Source organism: Tachyglossus aculeatus, chromosome 12 (assembly GCF_015852505.1).
Source record: "Tachyglossus aculeatus isolate mTacAcu1 chromosome 12, mTacAcu1.pri, whole genome shotgun sequence".
Taxonomy (NCBI): Eukaryota; Metazoa; Chordata; class Mammalia; order Monotremata; family Tachyglossidae; genus Tachyglossus; species Tachyglossus aculeatus.
The window spans coordinates 43,576,466-43,600,864 of NC_052077.1; the positions used below are offsets into that span (position 1 = coordinate 43,576,466).

The 24,399-nt window shown below is 48.9% G+C and overlaps 1 protein-coding gene across 2 annotated transcripts in view; it reads right to left on the reverse strand.

Annotated features, from left to right (window-relative positions):
- ACSL1 (acyl-CoA synthetase long chain family member 1) overlaps window positions 1–23,692 on the reverse strand; it is a 127,204-nt gene extending 103,512 nt beyond the window's left edge. For both annotated transcript variants that reach the window (XM_038754967.1, XM_038754966.1), the window contains exon 1: window positions 23,678–23,692. The gene's annotated coding sequence lies outside the window, so the exon portion shown is untranslated. The remainder of the gene's footprint in view (window positions 1–23,677) is intronic.
- Window positions 23,693–24,399: the final 707 nt, after the last annotated feature.

Genomic DNA, 24,399 nt, shown 5'->3' on the forward strand with positions numbered 1-24,399 from the left:
GGCGGGGGGGATGGAGAGGGGGACGAGGGGAGAGGAAGGAAGGGGCTCAGTCTCATATATATATATGTATACACACACACATATATATGTGTATATATATACACACATATATATGCATATATGTATATACATATATGTATATATGTATGCATATATGTATATATATGTATATATACATATATGCATATATATACATATATACATACATATATATGCATATATACACACATATATACATACATATATACATATATGTATATATACATATATGTATATATGTATATACATATATATGCATATATGTATGTATATATATGTATATATACATATATGCATATATATACATATATACATACATATATATGCATATACACACACATATATACATACATATATATACACACATATATATACATATATACGTATATATATACATATATACGTGTGTATATATATATATATATATATAAGCAAAAAATGAACACATAAATGAACAAATAAACTTCGGTCACCCTGAAGGGTGATCTGCCAGGGAAGGAAAGGAGATTTTTCAGCAGGCTTGGAGGTTTGGCGGGCAAGTCACTTAACTTCTCCGGCCCTCAGTTCCCTCATCTATAAAAAAAAAAATGGGAATTAAGACTGTGAGCCCCCCGTGGGACAACCTCATCACCCTGTAACCTCCCCAGCACTTAGAACAGTGCTTTGCATATAGTAAGCGCTTCATAAATGCTATCATTATTATTATTATTATTATAGGGGGAGGGAAGGGAAGGTGTGAGAGTGTTTAATTTGGGGGCAGGGAGAGTTCAATGGGTCGGTGACTCCTTGAAGTTTTATGCCTTTATTTGAGCAGGTCTCCCTGCCTTGGCAATCCACTCAGTCCTATTTACTGAGCGCTTACCGTGAGCAGAGGACTGTAGTAATAATAATAATAATGATGATGATGATGGCATTTATTAAGCGCTTACTATCTGCAAAGCACTGTTCTAAGCGCTGGGGAGGTTCCAAGGTGATCAGGCTGTCCCACGGGGGGCTCACAGTCTTCACCCCCATTTTACAGATGAGGGAACTGAGGCCCAGAGAATAATAATAATAATAATAATAATGGTATTTGTTAAGCACTTACTATCTGCAAAGCACTGATCTAAGCGCTGGGGAGGATACAAGGTGATCAGGTTGTCCCATGGGGGGCTCACAGTCTTCATCCCCATTTTACAGATGAGGGAACTGAGGCCCAGAGAATAATAATAATAATAATAGTAATAATAATAATAATAATGGCATTTGTTAAGCGCTTACTATCTGCAAAGCACTGTTCTAAGTGCTGGAGAGGATACAAGGTGATCAGGTTGTCCCACGGGGGGCTCACAGTCTTCATCCCCATTTTCCAGATGAGGGAACTGAGGCCCAGGGAATAATAATAATAATAATAATAATAATAATAATAATGGTATTTGTTAAGCGCTTACTATCTGCAAAGCACTGTTCTAAGCACTGGGGAGGTTACAAGATGATCAGGATGTCCCACGGGGGCTCACAGTCTTAATCCCCATTTTACAGATGAGGGAACTGAGGTACAGAGAAGTTAAGCGACTTGCCCAAAGTCACACAGCTGCCAAGCGGCAGAGTCGGGATTAGAAGTGAAGTGACTTGCCCAAAGTCACCCAGCTGACAAGTGGCGGAGCCGGGATTTGAACCCATGACCTCTGACTCCAAAGCCCGGGCCCTTTCCACTGAGCCACGCTGCTTCTCTGAGCGCTTGGAGAGTACAAAACAACAATAAACCCGGTCTTCTAGACTGTGAGCCCGTTGTTGGGTAGGGACCGTCTCTAGATGTTGCCAACTTGGACTTCCCAAGCGCTTAGTCCAGTGCTCTGCACACAGTAAGCGCTCAATAAATACGATTGATTGATTGATTGATTGATTGATTCCACTCCTAGCTTGGCCAGCGGCTAGCGGGTGGAAGGCCATCGGCTACAAGTCAAAACCCACCTGTGCCGGGCAGCCTCGGCACGGGAGGGAGTCGAGGGCGGAAACTCAAGGTGACCCGCGTGGAAGGAGGCCGGGATAAACCGCTTTGGGATTTTTACCGAGAAAATTCCAGGGATCCACTACAGGATGACCGCAGGTGGAGGTGGGGCGTTCTGGGAGAGACGTGTGTCCACGGCGTCGCTACGGGACGGAAACGACTCGACGGCGTAACAACGTGCCCCAAACCATAAATTACAGGAGTAGAGACAGCTCAGTGGAAAGAGCCCGGGCTTTGGAGTCAGAGATCATGGGTTCGAATCCCGGCCCTGCCAAATGCCAGCTGTGTGACTTTGGGCGAGCCACTTCACTTCTCTGGGCCTCGGTTCCCTCATCTGGAAAATGGGGATGAAGACTGTGAGCCCCTCATGGGACAGCCTGATCGCCTTGTAACCTGCCCAGTGCTTAGAACAGTGCTTTGCACATAGTAAGCGCTTAATAAATGCCATCATTATTATATGGGGTTAGAAGGAGACAGACAACAAAACAAAACATGTGGACAGGTGTCAAGTCATCAGAATAAACAGAAATAAAGCTAGATGTTTCCACCTGCCCTCTCCCTCCACCAGCTGGATGAATAATAACAATTGCGGTATCTGTTAAGTGCTTACTATGTGCCAGGCACTATACTAAGCGCCCGGGGTAGATACACGGTCATTGGGTTGGACAAAGTCCCTGTTCCACACAGGGCTCACAGTCTTAATCCCCATTTTCCAGATGAGAAACCTGAAGCCCGGAGAAGCGAAGCAACTAACCCCAGGCCACGCAACAGACACTTGTGATTGAGAAGCAACGTGGCTCGGTGGAAAGAGCCCGGGCTTCGGAGTCAGAGGTCATGGGTTCAAATCCCGGCTCCGCCCCTTGTTCGCAGTCTTAACCCCCATTTTCCAGATGAGAAACCTGAAGCCCGGAGAAGTGAAGCAACTAACCCCAGGCCACACAACAGACACTTGTGATTGAGAAGCAACGTGGCTCGGGGGAAAGAGCCCGGGCTTCGGAGTCAGAGGTCATGGGTTCAAATCCCCGCTCCACCACTTGTCAGCTGTGTGACGTTGGGCAAGTCACTTCACTTCTCTGGGCCTCAGTGACCTCAGCTGGAAAATGGGGATTAAGGTTGGGTAGGGACTGTCTCTATATGTTGCCAACTTGGACTTCCCAAGCGCTTAGTACAGTGCTCTGCACACAGTAAGCGCTCAATAAATACGATTGATGATGATGATGATGATCACCTTGTAACCTCCCCAGGGCTTAGAACAGTGCTTTGCATAGAGTAAGCGCTTAATAAATGAGGAAGCAGCTGTAAAATGGGGATAAAGACAGTAAGCCCTCTGTGGGACAGCCTGATCACCTTGTAACCTCCCCAGCGCTTAGAACAGTGCTTTTCACATAGTAAGCGCTTAACAAATGCCATCATCATCATTATTATTATTATTATAAATGCCATCATTATTATTATTGTTATTATTTGGGCGAGCCGGGATTTAAACCCAGGTGCTACCAACCCCCAAGCCGGTGTGCTATGCACTAAGCAACGCTGTTTCTCTTCCCGTCGTCGGAAGTTGTCCCAACTCTCCGCCTCGGGCCCCAGGGAATTCTGGAATTCTGGAAGCCACCGACCTGTTTGGACTCCCTTTTCAGGTTCAAATCCCACGTGGGCGAACGGAGGCTGGCCTCCATTCGGGAAGCGCTCCCTGACCCGGGAATTTTCTACCTCTCCAGTGTCCTTCCTCCAAGCAGCTCATGTTGCCAACCTGTACTTCCCAAGCGCTTAGTACAGTGCTCTGCGCACAGTAAGCGCTCAATAAATACGATTGATTGATTGATTTTGACTCCAACAGAGTTGGGCGAAGGCTGCTGTCATTTTCAGGCCCAGGCACCGGTCAGCTGGGATTTAAGAGGCTGATTACAGAGTGACTGGTCAAGTTCCCCGATTTGCAAATGAAAGCGCAGAAATACCATTATTATTATTATTAATCATAAATCCTATTCACAGCATCAATCAATCGTATTTACTGAGCACTTCCTGTGTGCAGAGCACTGTACTAAGCGCTTGGGAAGTACAAGTTGGCCACATATAGTTGCCAATCAACTGAAATAGTTGATTCCGATTTCACCACTACTAATAATAATAATGATAATTGTGGTATTTGTGAAGCGCTTACTATTTGCCGGGCACCTTATTAAGCGCTGAGGTAGATAGAAGGTAATCGCTACACGGGGCTCCCAGTCTCAATCCCCACTTACAGATGAGGTTTTTAGACTGTGAGCCCACTGTTGGGTAGGGACTGTCTCTATACGTCGCCAATTTGTACTTCCCAAGCGCTTAGTACAGTGCTCTGCACATAGTAAGCGCTCAATAAATATGATTGATGATGATGATGATGAGGTTACTGAGACACAGGGAAGTGAAGTGACTTGCCTAGACTGCGAGCCCGCTGTTGGGTAGGGGCCGTCTCTATATGTTGCCAACTTGTACTTCCCAAGCGCTTAGTACAGTGCTCTGCACCCAGTAAGCGCTCAATAAATACGATTGAATGAATGAATGAAGACAGCAGACAAGTGGTGGAGCCGGGATTAGAACCCAAGTCCCCTTCCGGCTCTGCCGCTGTTTCTACATATTTCTCGGTCTCCCACGCTTAAGTGGAATAATAATGACATTTATTAAGCGCTTACTATGTGCAAAGCACTGTTCTAAGCACTGGGGAGGTTACAAGGAGATCAGGTTGCCCGCGGGGGGCTCACAGTCTTCATCCCCATTTTACAGATGAGGGAACTGCGGCCCAGAGAAGTGAAGTGACTTGTCCAAAGTCACACGGCTGACAATTGGCGGGGCCGGGATTTGAACCCATGACCTCGGACTCCAAAGCCCGGGCTCTTTCCACTGAGCCACGCAGCTTCTCTGGAAGCTCCTTTTTAGGCAGGAAACGTATCCCGTGCCTCTGTCATACTCTCCCAAGCCGTTAGTAGTAGCGCATCCACTCGGGAGACGCTCAGTAAATACCATTACTCTTACTTTCCGTGCCCAGTGACCAAGCGGATTGAGTGGAAGTCTCTTCCGAGAGCTTCCGCCAGGGTTTTCCGATTCAGAAGCAATCCCATCTCTCAGGTTGGAGCAGCACGGTCTAGCGGAAGGGCGCCAGGGGACCTGGGTTCTAATCCTGACTCTCCCGCTTGGCTGCTGGGTAACCTCGGGCAGGTCGCTTCACTTCCCCTTCTAGACCGTGAGCCTCCTGTTGGGTAGGGACCGTCTCTATATAATAATAATGGCATTTATTCAGCGCTTACGATGTGCAGAGCACTGTTCTAAGCGCTGGGGAATTTACAAGGTGACCAGGTTGTCCCACGGGGGGCTCACAGTCTTCATCCCCATTTTACAGATGAGGGAACTGAGGCCCAGAGAAGTGAAGTGACTTGCCCGAAGTCACACAGTTGACAAGTGGTGGAGCCGGGATTTGAACCCATGACCTCTGACTCCAAAGCCCGGGCTTTTTCCACTGAGCCACGCTGCTTCTCTATATGTTGCCAACTTGGACTTCCCAAGCGCTTAGTCCAGTGCTCTGCACACAGTAAGCGCTCAATAAATACGGTTGATTCCCCGGCCATCAGTTTCATCCTCTGTGAAAGGGGGATCCAATTGGTAGCTCTCTTCCTCCCTTCAAGGCCCTACTGAGAGCTCACCTCCTCCAGGAGGCCTTCCCAGACTGAGCCCCTTCCTTCCTCTCCCCCTCGTCCCCCTCTCCATCCCCCGCATCTTACCTCCTTCCCTTCCCCACAGCACCTGTATATCAATCGTATTTATTGAGCGCTTCCTATGTGCAGAGCACTGTACTAAGCGCTTGGGCAGTACAAATTGGCAACATATAGAGACAGTCCCTACCCAACAGTGGGCTCACAGTCTAAAAGTCTCTCTCTCTCTCTCTCTCTCTCTCTCTCTCTCTATATATATATGTTTGGACATATTTATTACTCTACTCTATTACTCTATTACTCTATTTATTACTCTATTTATTTATTTTACTTGTACCTATCTATTCCATTTATTTTATTTTGTTAGTATGTTTAGTTTTGTTGTCTGTCTCCCCCTTCTAGACTGTGAGCCCACTGTTGGGTAGGGACCGTCTCTAGATGTTGCGAGCTTGTCCTTCCCAAGCGCTTAGTACAGCGCTCTGCACACAGTAAGCGCTCAATATATACGATTGATTGATAGGGACCGTCTATGTTGCCGACTTGTACTTCCCAAGCGCTTAGTCCAGTGCTCTGCACACAGTAAGCGCTCAATAAATACGATTGACTGATAGGGGCCGTCTCTATATGTTGCCGACTTGTACTTCCCAAGCGCTTAGTCCAGCGCTCTGCACACAGTAAGCGCTCAATAAATACGATTGATTGATAGGGACCGTCTCTATACGTTGCCGACTTGTACTTCCCAAGCGCTTAATCCAGCGCTCTGCACATAGTAAACGCTCAATAAATACAATTGATTGATAGGGACTGTATCTATATGCTGCCGACTTGTACTTCCCAAGCATTTAGTCCAGTGCTCTGTACACAGTAAACGCTCAATAAATACGATTGAATGAATGAATGAATTTCTGTTCTCCCTCCAATGTAGTCTGTGGGCCCCGCAGGGGACAGGGATTATTATACGGTGTCTCCCCCTGGGCTTATCAAAACACCACAGTTGTTACCATAGTAATTATTACAAGTTTACTCCGTGGCCGTAGGCAGGTGGCCAGGAAACAGGCCTGGAAAACAAAACAATGGTGCCCGGCTTCTCCTGCCCATCCCATCACTCAGCAAGAACCCCCCGCCCTCCGTGGTGTCGGGAATGGGCGCTCCCTTCCATGGGATGGGAAGGCTGGGCCGCCCCACGGACACCGATTCCAGTTTCACGTGCCATGGCAAGCCCCCCCACCTTCCTCCCTTCAAGGCCCTACTGAGAGCTCACCTCCTCCAGGAGGCCTTCCCACACTGAGCCCCTTCCTTCCTCTCCCCCTCGTCCCCCTCTCCATCCCCCCATCTTACCTCCTTCCCTTCCCCACAGCACCTGTATAGATGTTTGTATATATTTATTACTCTTTATTTATTTATTTTACTTGTACATATCTATTCTATTGATTTTATTTTGTTAGTATGTTTGGTTTCGTTCTCTGTCTCCCCCTTTAAGACTGTGAGCCCACTGTTTGGGTAGGGACTGTCTCGATATGTTGCCAACTTGGACTTCCCAAGCGCTTAGTCCAGTGCTCTGCACACAGTAAGCGCTCAATTAATATGATTGATTGATTGATTGAGATGATTCGACTCTCTGGTGTGTCCTCTTTCAGCTCCTCTCAGGTTCCCCATCTACACACACACACAGACTTGAGACGCCTAAACAGCTCCCCAAATCCACCCAATCTACTTATCTCCACCCAAGGGCCTGGGGCCGCTCCACTTTCGTTCTGCCCACCCCGACGGGCTCACGCTGGCCCGCTGAGATGACGATGATGGCATTTATTAAGCGCTTACTATGTGCCAAGCACTGTTCTAAGCGCTGGGGAGGTTACAAGGTGATCATGTTGTCCCACGGGGGGCTCACAGTCTTCATCCCCACTTTCCAGATGAGGGAACTAAGGCCAGGAGAAGTGAAGTGACTTGCCCAAAGTCACCCAGCTGACCGGTGGTGGAGCCGGAATTCGAACCCACGACCTCTGACTCCAAAGCCCGGGCTCTTTCCGCTGAGCCGCGCCGCTGAGACGGTGGCAGACTGGTTAAACGTCTAAGAATTTCCCCTACTACAGGCCTGCAGCCCACACCCTGAATCAATCAATCAATCAATCGTATTTATTGAGCACTTACTGTGTGCAGAGCACTGGACTAAGCGCTTGGGAAGTACAAGATGGCAACACATAGAGACAGTCCCTACCCAACAGCGGGCTCACAGTCTAGAAGGGGGAGACAGACAACAAAACAAAACATATTAACAAAATAAAATAAATAGAATAAATAAGTACAAATAAAATAAAATAAATAAATAGAGTAATAAGTCCGTACAAGCATAGATGCATATATACAGGTGTTGTGGGGAGGGGAAGGAGGTAAGGTGGGGGGGATTCATTCATTCATTCATTCATTCAATCGTATTTATTGAGTGCTTACTGTGTGCAGAGCACTGGACTAAGCGCTTGGGAAGTCCAAGCTGGCAACATCTAGAGACGGTCCCTACCCAACAGCAGGCTCACAGTCTAGAAGGGGGGGACAGACAACAAAACCAAACATATTAACAAAATAAAATAAATAGAATAAATATGTATAAGTAAAATAGAGTAATAAATACATACAAACATATATACAGGTGCTGTGGGGAAGGGAAGGAGGGGGAGAGGAAATAATAATAATAATAATAATGGCATTTGTTATACATATATACAGGTGCTGTGGGGAGGGGAAGGAGGTAAGGTGGGGGGGATGGGGAGGGGAAGGAGGGGGCTCAGTCTGGGGCCACTCAGATTCCTAGTGTACTTCAATCAATCAATCAATCATATTTACTGAGCGCTTACTGTGTGCAGAGCACTGTACTAAGCGCTTGGGAAGTACAAGTTGGCAACATCTAGAGACGGGCCCTACCCAACAGTGGGCTCCCAGTCTAAAAGACTTCTGCATTAACCATCTTATTTTATCCCCATCACATCCTGAGAGCTAGGGAGGGGCAGGTACTCTTACCTCCAATTTGCTCATAATAATAATAATAATAATAATGATGGCATTTATTAAGCGCTTACTATGTGCCAAGCACTGTTCTAAGCGCTGGGGAGGTTCCAAGGAGATCAGGTTGTCCCACGGGGGGCTCACAGTCTTAATCCCCATTTGAAAGATGGGGCAAGTGAAGTGACTTGCCCAAAGTCACCCAGCTGACAATTGGCGGAGCGGGGATTCGAACCCATGACCTCTGACTCCAAAGCCCGGGCTCTTTCCACTGAGCCGCGCTGCTCTCGTGGGGAAACTGAAGCCGGGGAAGTCGATCCATCAACGCTATTCGATCGCCTACCGCGTGCGGAGCACTGAACTAAGTGCTGGGGAAAGTACAACCCAACGGAGTCGGCAGGCGCGATCCCTACCCGCAAGGAGCTTCCAATCAATCAATCAATCAATCGTATTTATTGAGCGCTTACTGCGTGAAAAGCACTGGACTAAGCGCTTGGGAAGTACAAGTTGGCAACATGTTGGACTCAGAAGATCATGGGTTCTAATCCCGGCTCCACCACGTGTCTCCTGTGTGACCTTGGGCAAGTCACTTCACTTCCCTGTGCCTCGGTGAACTCGTCTGTAAAATGGGGATTGAGACCGGAAGCCCCGCGGGGGGAAGGGGCTGTGTTCAACTTAATTTGCTTGTATTTGCTTTTAGACTGTGAGCCCACTGTTGGGTAGGGACCGTCTCGATATGTTGCCAACTTGGACTTCCCAAGCGCTTAGTACAGTGCTCTGCACACAGTAAGCGCTCAATAAATACGATTGATGATGATGATGTGGGGCAGGGACTGTGTCCAATCTGATTAGCTTGTACGTACTCCAACACTTCATACAGTGACTGGCATAAAGTGCTTAACAAATATCACAATTATTACTATTATAATAGTATATAATTAATATATATTAGTATATATTATATATATTAGTATAATATATATAATAGTAATATATATTACTATTATTATTTGACCACAGTCAAAGCCAAGCCCCCAGATGAGCTAAGAGCACAATCTAAAGAGACACGGTGTGATCTAGTGGAAGGAGTACAGGCCTAGGGAGTCGGAGGGACTGGGTTCTAATCCTCGCTCTGCCTCTGGCCAGCTGTGTGACCTTGGGAAAGTCACGTAACTACCCGGTGCCTCAGTTTCCCCATCTTATAAAATGCTACGCAACCCCCCCCGATATTTTTTTCATCATCAATCGTATTTATTGAGCGCTTACTGTGTGCAGAGCACTGTACTGAGCGCTTGGGAAGTATAAGTTGGCAACATATATTTATATATTTATTACTCTATTTATTTATTCTACTTGTACATATGGAGAAGCAGCGTGGCTCAGTGGAAAGAGCCTGGGCTTTGGAGTCAGAGGTCATGGGTTCAAATCCCAGCTCCGCCACTTGTCAGCTGTGTGACTTTGGGCAAGTCACTTCACTTCTCTGGGCCTCAGTTACCTCATCTGGAAAATGGGGATTAAGATTGTGATCCCTCCGTGGGACAACCTGGTCACCTTGTAACCTCCCCAGTGCTTAGAACAGTGCTTTGCACATAGTAAGCGCTTAATCAATGCCATCATTATTATTATTATTTATATCTATTCTATTTATTTTATTTTGTTACTATGTTTTGTTCTCTGTCTCCCCCTTCTAGACTGTGAGCCTGCTGTTGGTAGGGACCATCTCTATATGTTGCCAACTTGTACTTCCCAAGCGCTTCGTCCAGTGCTCTGCACACAGTAAGCGCTCAATAAATACGATTGAATGAATGAATGAATATGTTTGTACGTATTTACCGGCCTATTTATTTATTTTATGTTTATACATATTTATTACTCTATTTATTTATTTATTTTACTTGTACATATCTATTCTATTTATTTTATTTTGTTAGTATGTTTGGTTTTGTTCTCTGTCTCCCCCTTCTAGCCTGTGAGCCCACTGTTGGGTAGGGACCGTCTCTAGATGTTGCCAACTCGGACTTCCCAAGCGCTTAGTCCAGTGCTCTGCACACAGTAAGCGCTCAATAAATACAATTGATTGATTGATTGATTGATAAAATGGGGATTCCATACCTGTTCTCCCTCCCCTTTAGACGGTGAGCTGCATGAGGGATAGGAATTGTGTCCAACCGGATTATTTAATACCTACCCCAGGGCTCTCAGTTCAGTACTTGGCAAATAAGAAGCACTTGACAAATACCAATCTCACCACCACCAACAGGTGAGGACAACCTCTTTTCCCAAACTGTAGCGAGGTCAAAGTGCGGGGGGAAAAAATTTCTCCCGCCAGACGGCTTGGGCAGTGGCCGTGCCACAATTCCCAACGGGAAATCCAAGGAGGAGAACGGCCAGGGGTTTAAAAAATGACCAAGGCAGGGTGAGGTCCGCAAAGGGGGCCGCGGCGTGCCCGGGGAACACTGGACTGCGGATGTGGAAAAAGAGTCGGGCTTGGAATTAAGGACCCGCAGGCCTGCTGTATGTTTGGTTTTGTATGGTTTTTTTTGTTTGGTTTTGTTCTAGTATGTTTGGTTTTGTTCTCCGTCTCCCCCTTTTAGACCGTGAGCCCACTGTCTCTATATGTTGCCAACTTGTACTTCCCAAGCGCTTAGTACAGTGCCCTGCACACAGTAAGCGCTCAATAAATATGATTAAGTGGAAAACTTTTCCCTAAACTTCTCCCTATTGTCATACGGTATCTATAATTCTGTTTATCTATTTTGATGCTATTGATGCCTGTCTACTTGTTTAGGTTTGTTGTCTGTCTTTCCTGTGAGCCTGTTGTTGAGTAGGGCTGGTCTCTGTCTGTTGCTGAATTGTACTTTCCAAGTGCTTAGTACAGTGCTCCGTCTCCCCCTTCTAGACTGTGAGCCCAGTGTTGGGTAGGGACCGTCTCTATATGTTGCCAACTTGTACTTCCCAAGCGCTTAGTACAGTGCTCTGCACACAGTAAGCGCTCAATAAATACGATTGATTGATTGCTGAGCCTAAGAAAGCGGAGGGAGCAAGGGCCGGGGCCAGGGGCGAGTGGCCCCCAGGACTGCCTTGGAACAGGTGAGGGGCGTTTCCTTGGAACCCAACAGGTTTGCTGGAAAGGAGAAAACACTTTGGTTCACATGGGAATAATAAAGCACGGTGCTTGAATCCATTCTTCGCTAAATACATTTCCTTGTTCTTAAGTTGAAGTGTGATATCAAGTTTGTTGGGGTTTTTTTTTTTTTTTAAAGTGTTGATCTCTTCCTGCTATTTCATATCACTTGGTTTTCCCCCTCCCCCCTCCTTCCAACCGTTTTTTATTTTCCACACTTGCCCTGAATGCTCGGTCTGTCTAAAGCTTTACATTTTTATCTCGTGGTCAGGACTCGGGGGTGTCCTTTTTGATGGATCTGACTGTTGCCACTGACAATCAGCTACCTATTTATTCATTCATGCTCTCAACTGTATTTATTCATTCATTCAATCGTATTTATTGAGCGCTTACTGTGTGCAGAGCACTGTACTAAGCGCTTGGGAAGTACAAGTTGGCAACATATAGAGACAGTCCCTACCCAACACCAACAGAAACAGAATTATAGAATAATATCAATCAATTATTGATTGATTGATAGATACCGTATGACAATAGGGAAAAGTTTAGGGAAAAGTTTTCCACTTAATCAATCAATCAGATTTATTGAGCGCTTACTGTGTGCAGGGCACTGTACTAAGCGCTTGGGAAGTACAAGTCGGCAACACATAAAGACAGTCCCTACCCTACAGCGGGCTCACAGTCTAGAAGGGGGAGACAGAGAACAAAACCAAACATACAAACAAAATAAAATAAATAGAATAGATATGTACAAGTAAGATAAATAAATAGAGTAATAAATATGTACAAACATATATACATATATATATATATATATATATATATATAATCAACATTAATCTTATGTCAGGATGTGTCAGAGGTAAAGGATGAGAGCCCGAACTCCTAAAATACCCTTTCCAAAAGTTCCCTGGGGCCTCAACCAGTTTTCTAGGAGGAGAGAGGGTAAGATCAATCAATCAATCGTATTTATTGAGCGCTTACTGTGTGCGGAGCACTGTACTAAGCGCTTGGGAAGTACAAGTTGGCAACATCTAGAGACAGTCCCTACCCAACAGTGGGCTCACAGTCTAAAAGGGGGAGACAGAGAACAAAACCAAACATACTAACAAAATAAAATAAAACTTAAACCCAGCGACTGCTACCTAACGTCCGAAAAGCAGCCACCGCTTTCAGGGAGCAGGAAGGTCCGCACCTCTCACAGAGGCTCTAATAATAATAACTGTGGTATTTGTTACGCACTTATGTACCGGGCACTATTCTAACGCTGGGGAGGACACAAGCAAATCGGCGGGTTGGACACGGTCCCCGTCCCGTGTGGGGTTCACAGTGTTGCAGATGAGAGAACGGAGGTGGAGAGAGATGAAGTGACCAAAGTCACGCGGCGGACTCGTGGTGCTCCCAGGTCCGTGCTCGATCTCAGCCTCGACCTACCTCCTGGGCTCCCCCTCCACCCACCCCGTCCCTCTCCCCGAGTGGCCTCCCACCCACTCGCTCCGCTCCGCTCATTCCTACGGTCAAGCCGTGCAAAACGGCCTTCGAGGGCTCCCCAAGCCCCTCCGGGGCGCCAAATGTCCTTGAAGGTCACCTTCCTCCTCCCCACCCCCTGCGGCCCACCGGTCATATGATGACCGATCATCCGGCCTCGGCCTTTCCAGAGGGAACGGCCTTTCCAGAGGGAAGGCTTCAGGGAGGACTTCAAGACACCGACTGGCACTGCTCCCCTGTCCCAAACGGGGCCCTTCCTGGAACCCGCTGCAGCTCGGAAGAAACCAGAATCCCACCCCAAATCATCATCACCATCAATCGTATTTACTGAGCGCTTACTATGTGCAGAGCACTGTACGAGTTGGCAACATAGAGAGACAGTCCCTACCCAACAGTGGGCTCACAGTCTAAAAGGGGGAGACAGAGAACAAAACCAAACGTACTAACAAAATAAAATAAATAGAATAGATATGTACAAGTAAAATAAATAAATAAATAGAGTAATAAATATGTACAAATCCCAAATCCCATCTCCTCTCCGAACAAAGCCTCTGGGGGCAAAACTGTGGGCCTGAGTGAAAAGAAGAGACCAGAAATAAAGAAACAAAACCACCTCCAGGACACACCGTCCCAAGTTTCTCAACTTTGGCAAAGAGGAGCCAGTCTGACCAGAGTCCCGAAGAGTGCTCTCCTTGGGGCAGGCCCAGGCTCCCTTTCCTGGGGCGGGACAGATCATCCTCCCCCTGGAGCACCACTTGATCTCCCCGGCTGAACGACAGAGGCCACGGGGGGGAACATCGATCACGACTCTATTTATTACTCTATTACTCTATTTATTTATTTATTTTGCTTGTACATATCTATTCTATTCATTTTATTAGTATGTTTGGTTTTGTTCTCTGTCTCCCCCTTTTAGACTGTGAGCCCACTGCTGGGTAGGGGCTGTCTCTAGATGTTGCCAATTTGGACTTCCCAAGCGCTTAGTCCAGTGCTCTGCACATAGTAAGCGCTCAATAAATACGATTGATGATGATGATGCTGACTATTTATTTATTACTCTATTACTCTATTTATTTATTTATTTTGCTTGTACATATCTATTCTATTTATTTTATTTTGTTAGTATGTTTGGTTTTGTTCTCTGTCTCCCCCTTTTAGACTGTGAGCCCACTGTTGGGTAGGGGCTGTCTCTAGATGTTGCCAATTTGGACTTCCCAAGCGCTTAGTACAGTGCTCTGCACATAGTAAGTCCTCAATAAATACGATTGATGATGATGATGATGATGACTCTATTTATTACTCTATTACTCAATTTATTTATTTATTTATTTTGCTTGTACATATCTATTCTATTTATTTTATTTTGTTAGTATGTTTGGTTTTGTTCTCTGTCTCCCCCTCTTAGACTGTGAGCCCACTGTTAGGTAGGGACTGTCTCTATATGTTGCCAACTTGGACTTCCCAAGTGCTTAGTACCTCTGCACATAGTAAGCGCTCAATAAATACGATTGATGATGATGATGATGACTCAAAACCCTCCTAGACGCAAACAGGGGGTTGACGGGCGCAACTTTTACCCTGCCCATTCCACGCTCGCAACTTGGCCCGCGGAGACTCGTCAGCCAAGGCCACTTGGACTGCCCCTATCTGATGCCAACTACCTGCTGTCACAACGTCACAGGGTCTTTTGGGGGACTCTGCTCTTTGAACCCATGAGATTTGAACCCATGACCTCTGACTCCAAAGCCCGTGCTCTTTCCAACTAGAAGAAAGGAATCAACCAACTCTTTGACGGACAGAAGCAATGTGGCCCGGTGGCTAGAGCCCAGGCCTGGAGTCGGAAGGACTTCATTCATTCATTCGATCGTATTTATTGAGCGCTTACTGGGTGCAGGCGACTTGGGTTCTAATCCCGGCTCCACCACTTTTCTGCTGGGGGACCTTGGGCAAGTCACTCGGCTTCTCTGGGCCTCAGTTCCCTCAATTGGCTTAAAACCGTGAGCTGCACGCAAGGCAGGGTCTGGGTCCAACCTGATTAGCTTGTATCTACCCCAGTAACAATAATAATGGCTTTTATTAAGCACTTACTATGTGCAAAGCACTGTTCTAAGCGCTGAGGAGGTTACAAAGCGATCAGATTGTCCCACATAGGGCTCACGGTCTTCATCCCCATTTTACAGATGAGGTAACTGAGGCCCAGAGAATGATGATGATGATGATGGCATTTATTAAGCGCTTACTATGTGCAAAGCACTGTTCTAAGCGCTGAGGAGGTTACAAGGTGATCAGGTTGCCCCACGGGGGGCTCACAGTCTTCATCCCTGTTTTACAGATGAGGTAACTGAGGCCCAGAGAATGATGATGATGATGATGATGGCATTTATTAAGCGCTTACTATGTGCAAAGCACTGGTCTAAGCGCTGAGGAGGTTACAAGGTGATCAGGTTGTCCCACGGGGGGCTCACAGTCTTCATCCCCGTTTTACAGATGAGGTAACTGAGGCCCAGAGAAGTGAAGGGACTTGCCCGAAGTCACACAGCTGACAGTTGGCGGAGCTGGGATTTGAACCCATGACCTCTGACTCCAAAGCCCGGGCTCTTTTCCACTGAGCCACGCTGCTTCCCGGTACTTAGTACAGGGCCTGGCATTCGTTCATTCATTCGTATTTATTGCGCGCTTACCGTGTGCCAAGCACTGTACTAAGCTCAGTGTAGGTCCTGGCACGTAGTAAGCACCGATTACCACAAAAATCTCAGGTTACCCTGGACTCGGGCAGCAGATAAAAATATTCCGCATGGATTCCTATCTTCTAGTTGGAAAGGGCACGGGCTTTGGAGTCAGAGGTCATGGGTTCAAATCTCCGCCAATTGTCAGCTGTGTGACCCTGGGCAAGTCACTTCACTTCTCTGGGCCTCAGTTCCCTCACCTGTAAAATGGGGATTAAGACTGTGAGCCCCCACCATGGGACAACCTGATCACCTTGTCACCTCCCCAGCGGTTAGAACAGTGCTTTGCGCATAGTAAGTGCTTAATAAACGCCATCATTAGTTCCAGACTGAAATGACAGAATCAATCAATCAATCAATCGTATTTATTGAGCGCTTACTATGTGCAGAGCACTGTACTAAGCGCTTGGGAAGTACAAATTGGCAGAATGTGACAGAATGTCACAGCTCCTTTAAAAAACAGGGCAAACTCCCTGCTCCAGCGACCCGAGACAAACACGCACACGCGTCCGGCACAGTGGTCAAGGTCACAAAACGAAACGACTCAGGGGACTGCAAACCCGGGGCTGACGGGATCCAGAGCTGTCGGTACTTCTCATTTGATTTTCTCGGGGAAAGAATCGACAAGCCGTTTCGATTTGGGGCATCGCAGGAGGTAGTCTAATTAAATTTGAGTGTTGAGGCTTCTTTCTCGCGAGCAAAATGCGATCAATAAAGGGCAGGGGGGATTTGGTGTTTCTCCCCCTTTTAGACTGTGAGCCCGCTGTTGGGTAGGGACTGTCTCTAGATGTTGCCAACTTGGACTTCCCAAGCGCTTAGTCCAGTGCTCTGCACACAGTAAGCGCTCAATAAATACGATTGATTGATTGATTAATGAATTTGGAGGGTGGGGTGGGGCTCCCTATTTACAGTCCCCGGACCAGATTGAAACTGTTGTCCCTGAGGACTGTAAGCTCACTGTGGGCCGGGAACGTGTCTATCAACTTTGTTGTGCTGTGCTTTGGGCAACGTTCTGTACCCGCTAAGTGCTCAGTAAATACGACCGACGGATAGTTAAGGAAATGGAAATCGAATATCATCATCAATCGTATTTATTGAGCGCTTACTGTGTGCAGAGCACTGTACTAAGCGCTTGGGAAGTACAAATTGGCAACATATAGGGACAGTCCCTACCCAACAGTGGGCTCACAGTCTAAAAAGTATGCCAACAGAAAAGTAATAAAGTAGGAGGGCCCTCCCCGCCCTGCTTAAAAAAAAAAAAAAAACCAAAACAGAAAAAACCAACAACCAAATAACCAAAATATCATCAATATATATAATCACTGATTGAATATCATCAAGCCAAACCTCTCATAAACACCATAAATAGGTAACCTCCCCTCTACCAGCCTCTTTCCAAGCGTCTCGTCGGGACGGTGCTCGGCCCGCCGTCTTGGATATGTGTCCTTCCTTTCCCCCTCCTTTGTACATATTTATTCTATTTATTTTATTTTGTTTGTTTATTTTATTTGTACATATTTATTCTATTTATTTTATTCTATTAATATGTTTTGTTTTGTTCTTTGTCTCCCCCTTCTAGACCGTGAGCCCGCTGTTGGGTAGGGACCGTCTCTAGATGTTGCCAACTTGTACTTCCCAAGCGCTTAGCACAGTGCTCTGCACACAGTAAGTGCTCAATAAATACGACTGAATGAATGAGTCTCATTCTCACATTCAAATTATCACCCAGTGCTTATACCCCTCTAGACTGTAAGCTCGTTGTGGGCAGGGAACGAACGTGCCCACCAACTCTGTTACGTTGTACTCTCCCGAGCAGTGAGCGCAGTGCCCTGCACACAGTTAAGCGCTCAATACAACCGCTTGATTAGTACAGTGCTCTGCACACATTAGGCGCTCAATAAATTGCCAACTTGTACTTCCCAAGCGCTTAGTACAGTGCTCTGCACACAGTAAGCACTCAATAAATATGATTGAATGAATGAATCTCTCTCCCCCCACTCTCATCTTTCTCCCCCTCTCATCTCCCGTTGTTGGGTAGGGACCGTCTCTATATGTTGCCAACTTGTCCTTCCCAAGCGCTTAGTACAGTGCTCTGCACACAATAAGCGCTCAATAAATACGATTAAATGAATCTCTCTCCCCCCCCCATCTCTTTTCTCTCTCCCCTCTCTCATCAGTTTCTCTGCCCCCTCTCCCTTCTAGACCGTGAGCCCGTTGTTGGGTAGGGACCGTCTCTATCGGTTGCCAAATTGTACTTTCCAAGCGCTTAGTACAGTGCTCTGCACACAGTAAGCGCTCAATAAATACGATTGAATGAATGAATAAATATTACTAGAGCGTAGATCGATTGCTTAGACTGTAAGCTCGTCATGGGTAATAATAATAATAATAACGATGGCGTTTGTTAAGCGCTTACTATGTGCCAAGCACTGTTCTAAGCGCTGGGGAGGTTACAAGGTGAACAGGTTGTCCCACAGGGGGGCTCACAGTCTTCATCCCCATTTTCCAGATGAGGGAACTGAGGCCCAGAGAAGTGAAGTGACTTGCCCAAAGTCACACAGCCGACAATTGGCGGGGCCGGGATTTAGACCCAAAGCCCGGGCTCCTTCCACTGAGCCACGCTGCTTCATTCATTCATTCATTCATTCAATCGTATTTATTGAGCGCTTACTGTGTGCAGAGCACTGTACTAAGCGCTTGGGAAGTACAAGTGGCTTCCCCTAGGGAATGTGTAGGGTGGGGGGGGGGGGGGTTCTATTTACTGTTGTATTGTACTCTCCCAAGTGCTTAGGACAGCTTGGCCTAGTGGAAAGAACACAAGTGTGGAAGTCAGAGGATATGGGTTCGAATTCTGCCTCTGACACAGGTCTGCTGTGTGACCTTGGGTGAATCAGTTTGCTTCCCCGGGGGGCTTCAGGCACCTCATCTATAAAATGGGGATTATAACTGTGAGCCCCACGAGACAGAGGAATTGTGTCCGACCTGATTACCGTGTATTACCTACCCCGGAGCTCAGAACAGTACTTGGCACGTAGTAAGCATTTAGAAAAGTGCCTGGCGCGGTGCTCAACGAATACTTTGTGGAAAGAGCACGGGCTTGGGAGTCGGAGGATCTGGGTTCTAATCCCGCCTTCGCCACCTGTCTGCTGTGTGACCTTGGGCGGGCCACTTCACTTCTCTGGGCCTCGGTTACCTCATCTGGAAAATGGGGATTCAAAGCATGAGGCCCACGTGGGCCAACCTTCTAGACTGTCGCTTAGTACGGTGCTCTGCACACAGTAAGCGCTCAAGAAATACGATTGAATGAATGAATGAATGACAACATGATTACCCTGTATTCGCCCCAGCGCTCAGAACAGTGCTTGTTGGCACACAGTAGGTGCTTCAATACCCTAATTATTATTATTATTATTTACTACAGTGCACACAGAAAACCCTCAAGAAACACGATTGAATGAATGAATGACAACCCGATTACCCTGTATTCGCCCCAGCGCTCAGAACAGTGCTTGGCACATAGTAGGTGCTTCAATACCCTAATTATTATTATTACTTATTACAGTGCACACAGAAAGCCCTCAAGAAATATGATTGAATGAATGAATGACAACCTGATTACCCTGTATTCGCCCCAGCGCTCAGAACAGTGCTTGGCACATAGTAGGTGCTTCAATACCCTAATTATTATTATTACTTATTACAGTGCACATAGAAAGCCCTCAAGAAATATGATTGAATGAACGAATGACAACCTGATTACCCTGTATTCGCCCCAGCGCTCAGAACAGTGCTTGGCACATAGTAGGTGCTTCAATACCCTAATTATTATTATTTATTACAGTGCACACAGAAAGCCCTCAAGAAATACGATTGAATGAATGAATGACAACCTGATTACCCTGTATTCACCCCAGCGCTCAGAACAGTGCTTGGCACATAGTAGGTGCTTCAATACCCTAATTATTATTATTATTTATTACAGTGCACACAGAAAGCCCTCAAGAAATACGATTGAATGAATGAATGACAACCTGATTACCCAGTATTCGCCCCAGCGCTCAGAACAGTGCTTGGCACATAGTAGGTGGTTCAATACCCTAATTATTATTATTATTACTTATTACAGTGCACACAGAAAGCCCTCAAGAAATACGATTGAATGAATGAATGACAACCTGATTACCCAGTATTCGCCCCAGCGCTCAGAACAGTGCTTGGCACATAGTAGGTGCTTCAATACCCTAATTATTATGATTATTTATTACAGTGCACACAGAAAGCCCTCAAGAAATACGATTGAATGAATGAATGACAGACAACCTGATTACCCTGTATTCGCCCCAGCACTCAGAACAGTGCTTGGCACATAGTAGGTGCTTCAATACCCTAATTATCATGATTACTTATTACAGTGCACACAGAAAGCCCTCAAGAAATACGATTGATTGAATGAATGAATGAATGACAACCTGATTACCCCGTATTCGCCCCAGCGCTCAGAACAGTGCTTGGCACATAGTAGGTGCTTCAATACCCTAATTATTATCATCACTTATTACAGTGCACACAGAAAGCCCTCAAGAAATACGATTGAATGAATGAATGAATGAATGACAACCTGATTACCCTGTATTCGCCCCAACGCTCAGAACTGTGCTTGGCACATAGTAGGTGGTTCAATACCCTAATTATTATTATTATTACTTATTACAGTGCACACAGAAAGCCCTCAAGAAATACGATTGAATGAATGAATGACAACCTGATTACCCTGTATTCGCCCCAGCGCTCAGAACAGTGCTCGGCACATGGTAGGTGCTTCAATACCCTAATTATTATTATTACTTATTACAGTGCACACAGAAAACCCTCAAGAAATACGATTGAATGAATGAATGAATGAATGACAACCTGATTACCCTGTATTCGCCCCAGCGCTCAGAACAGTGCTTGGCACATAGTAGGTGCTTCAATACCCTAATTATTATTATTTATTACAGTGCACACAGAAAGCCCTCAAGAAATACGACTGAATGAATGAATGACAGACAACCTGATTACCCTGTATTCACCCCAGTGCTCAGAACAGTGCTTGGCACATAGTAGGTGCTTCAATACCCTAATTATTATTATTATTACTTATTACAGTGCACACAGAAAGCCCTCAAGAAACACGACTGAATGAATGAATGACAACCTGATTACCCCGTATTCGCCCCAGCGCTCAGAACAGTGCTTGGCACATAGCAGGTGCTTCAATACCCTAATTATTATGATTAGTTATTACGGCGCACACAGAAAGCCCTCAATAAATATGACTGACTTGCCGTTAATCTACCCGATCTGAAATTAGCCCCACCACGGGGTGGCTGGGGATCCTTTCCTGTTTTTGACCTCGGTAGAACCCTAATGGCTTTATCATATGGATTCTCTACAGAGATCCATCTAAGATGCTCTTAAAAAAAATAAATAAAAGAACCCCCCCCCACCGACCTATCCTGTATTTTCTCAGCTGAGTCTCCACCCTGCCTTCTTCCAGATCGAGTCCAGAGTGTTTGGATACCAGATCGTTGAGTGGCTAAGAGAGATTTAATGTCCTACCGTAGGGCTTCGAGGGCCCGCCGGCCAGCCGGCCAGCCCATCTGCTCCCTGTTAAACCTGCCACTGTCCCGGCGGCGCTTCCTCCGGACACTGTCTCTCTACTCCTCACCCATGGACACTGTCCCCTCTTCCTCCTGGGCCTCTGACCCACGGACACTGTCCCCTCTTCCTCCTGGACCTCTGATCCACGGACACTGTCCCCTCTTCCTCCTGGACCTCTGATCCACGGACACTGTCCCCTCTTCCTCCTGGACCTCTGACCCACGGACACTGTCCCCTCGTCCTCCCTGGACCTCTGACCCACGGACACTGTCCCCTCTTCCTCCTGGACCTCTGACCCACGGACCCTGTCCCCTCGTCCTCCCTGGGCCGCTGACCCACGGAGGACCCTGTCCCCTCGTCCTCCCTGGACCTCTGACCCACGGACACTGTCCCCTCTTCCTCCTGGACCTCTGCCCCACGGACCCTGTCCCCTCGTCCTCCCTGGGCCGCTGACCCACGGACACTGCCCCCTCTTCCTCCTGGACCTCTGACCCACGGACACTGTCCCCTCTTCCTCCTGGACCTCTGACCCACGGACACTGTCCCCTCTTCTTCTTGGACCTCTGACCCACGGACACTGTCCCCTCTTGGACCTCTGACCCACGGACACTGTCCCCTCTTCTTCTTGGACCTCTGACCCACGGATACTGTCCCCTCTTGGACCTCTGACCCACGGACACTGTCCCCTCTTCCTCCTGGACCTCTGACCCACGGACACTGTCCCCTCTTCCTCCTGGACCTCTGACCCACGGACACTGTCCCCTCGTCCTCCCTGGACCTCTGACCCACGGACACTGTCCCCTCTTCCTCCTGGACCTCTGACCCACGGACCCTGTCCCCTCGTCCTCCCTGGGCCGCTGACCCACGGACACTGCCCCCTCTTCCTCCTGGACCTCTGACCCACGGACACTGTCCCCTCTTCCTCCTGGACCTCTGACCCACGGACACTGTCCCCTCTTCTTCTTGGACCTCTGACCCACGGATACTGTCCCCTCTTGGACCTCTGACCCACGGACACCGTCCCCTCTTCCTCCTGGCCCTCTGACCCAGGGCCACCGTCCCCTCTTTTTTCCTCCTGGCCCTCTGACCCAGGGCCACCGTCCCCTCTTTTTTCCTCCTGGCCCTCTGAGCCAGGGCCACCGTCCCCTCTTCTTTTTTCCTCCTGGCCCTCTGGCCCACCGTGGCCTGTTTTTTCCTCCGGGCCCTCTGACCCACGGCCACGGTCCCCCGCTTGTTTTCCCTGCCGGGCGGCTGATCCGGACAGAAGGGCTTTCAGGCCCAGGCCGGGCGGGTCCCGGGGCTGGGGCTGGGGCTGGGGCTGGCGGGGTGGGTCCCTCCTCAATGAGGCAGGGGGAGAAAGGGGGCCACACAGCGCCACTCCCGGGGCTGAGACACTCACACCCCCCCCACACACCCCCACACCCACATACACACACACCCCCACCCCCCCACACCCCCATCCACCACACACACACACACACACAAACACGCACGCACACACCCCCCATACACCTCCCCACGCCCACGCCCCCCCACACCCCCCATCCACCACTCACACACACACACACACACACACACCTCCCCACTCCCCCACACACCCCCCCCCACACCCCCATCCACCAGTCACACACCCACACACCCCCCACCCTCCCCCATCCACCCCCCCACACACAGACACACACACACACATCCACCCTCCACTCCGCCCCCACACACGCACACACACAAACACACACACGCCCCGGGCTCCTCAGAGACCTCCCCCCCCCCCCCCCCCCCCGTAGCTGTAGCTGTAGCTGTGCAGAGACCCCCGGCCCGTCCCGGCCCGTCCCGTCCCGCGGCCCCTCGGGGCCTTCCCTTCCCCCCGTTGCCGGAGCCCGCCCCCCCGGGCCGCTCAGAGACCCCCGTTGCCCCGGGATGGTCAGCGGGCGGTGGGGCCGGGAGACCCTCCCTCCTTCCCTCCCTCCCTCCGTCCGTCCCTCACCTCGTCGGCGGGTCCCGCCGCTCCTCCCGCCGCTTCCGCTCCCGCTCCCGCCGCGGCGGCGGCCTTCGGCAGGTCTGAGGGGCCGGGGCCGGGGCCGGGTCCGGGCCCCAACGGAGCCCCGCCCCCCGCCCCGGCCCGCCAATCAGGCTCCGCCCCCCGCCCCGGCTCCGCCCCCTCCCAGACCCGGACCGCCAATCAGGCTCCGCCCCCTCCGCCGGCCCCGCCCTCCGATCAGGCTCCGCCCCCTTCCCCGGCCCCGCCCCCTGCACGGCCCCGCCCTCCAATCAATCAGGCTCCGCCCCCTGCCAGGCCCCCGCCCTCCCATCAGGCTCCTCCCCCTTCCCCCGGCTCCGCCCCCTGCCCGGCCCCCCCGCCCTCCAATCAGGCTCCGCTCCCTCCCAGGCTCCGCCCCTTTCTACCCCGCCCTCCTCCCCTTCCCCAGGCTCCGCCCCTGCCCGGCTCCGCCCACCGACCAGGCTCCGCCCCTGCCCGGCTCTGCCCTCCGACCAGACCCCGCCCCCTTCCCCAGGCTCCGCCCCCTCCCGGCCCCTCCCTCTGATCAGGCTCCGCCCCCTTCCCCAGGCCCCGCCCTCCAATCAGGCTCCGCCCCCTCCCCCGACTCCGCCCCCTGCCCGAACCCCGCCCTCCAATCGGACTCCGCCCCTTCCCCAGGCTCCGCCCCCTTCCAGGCCCCGCCCTCCAATCAGGCTCCGCCCCCTTCC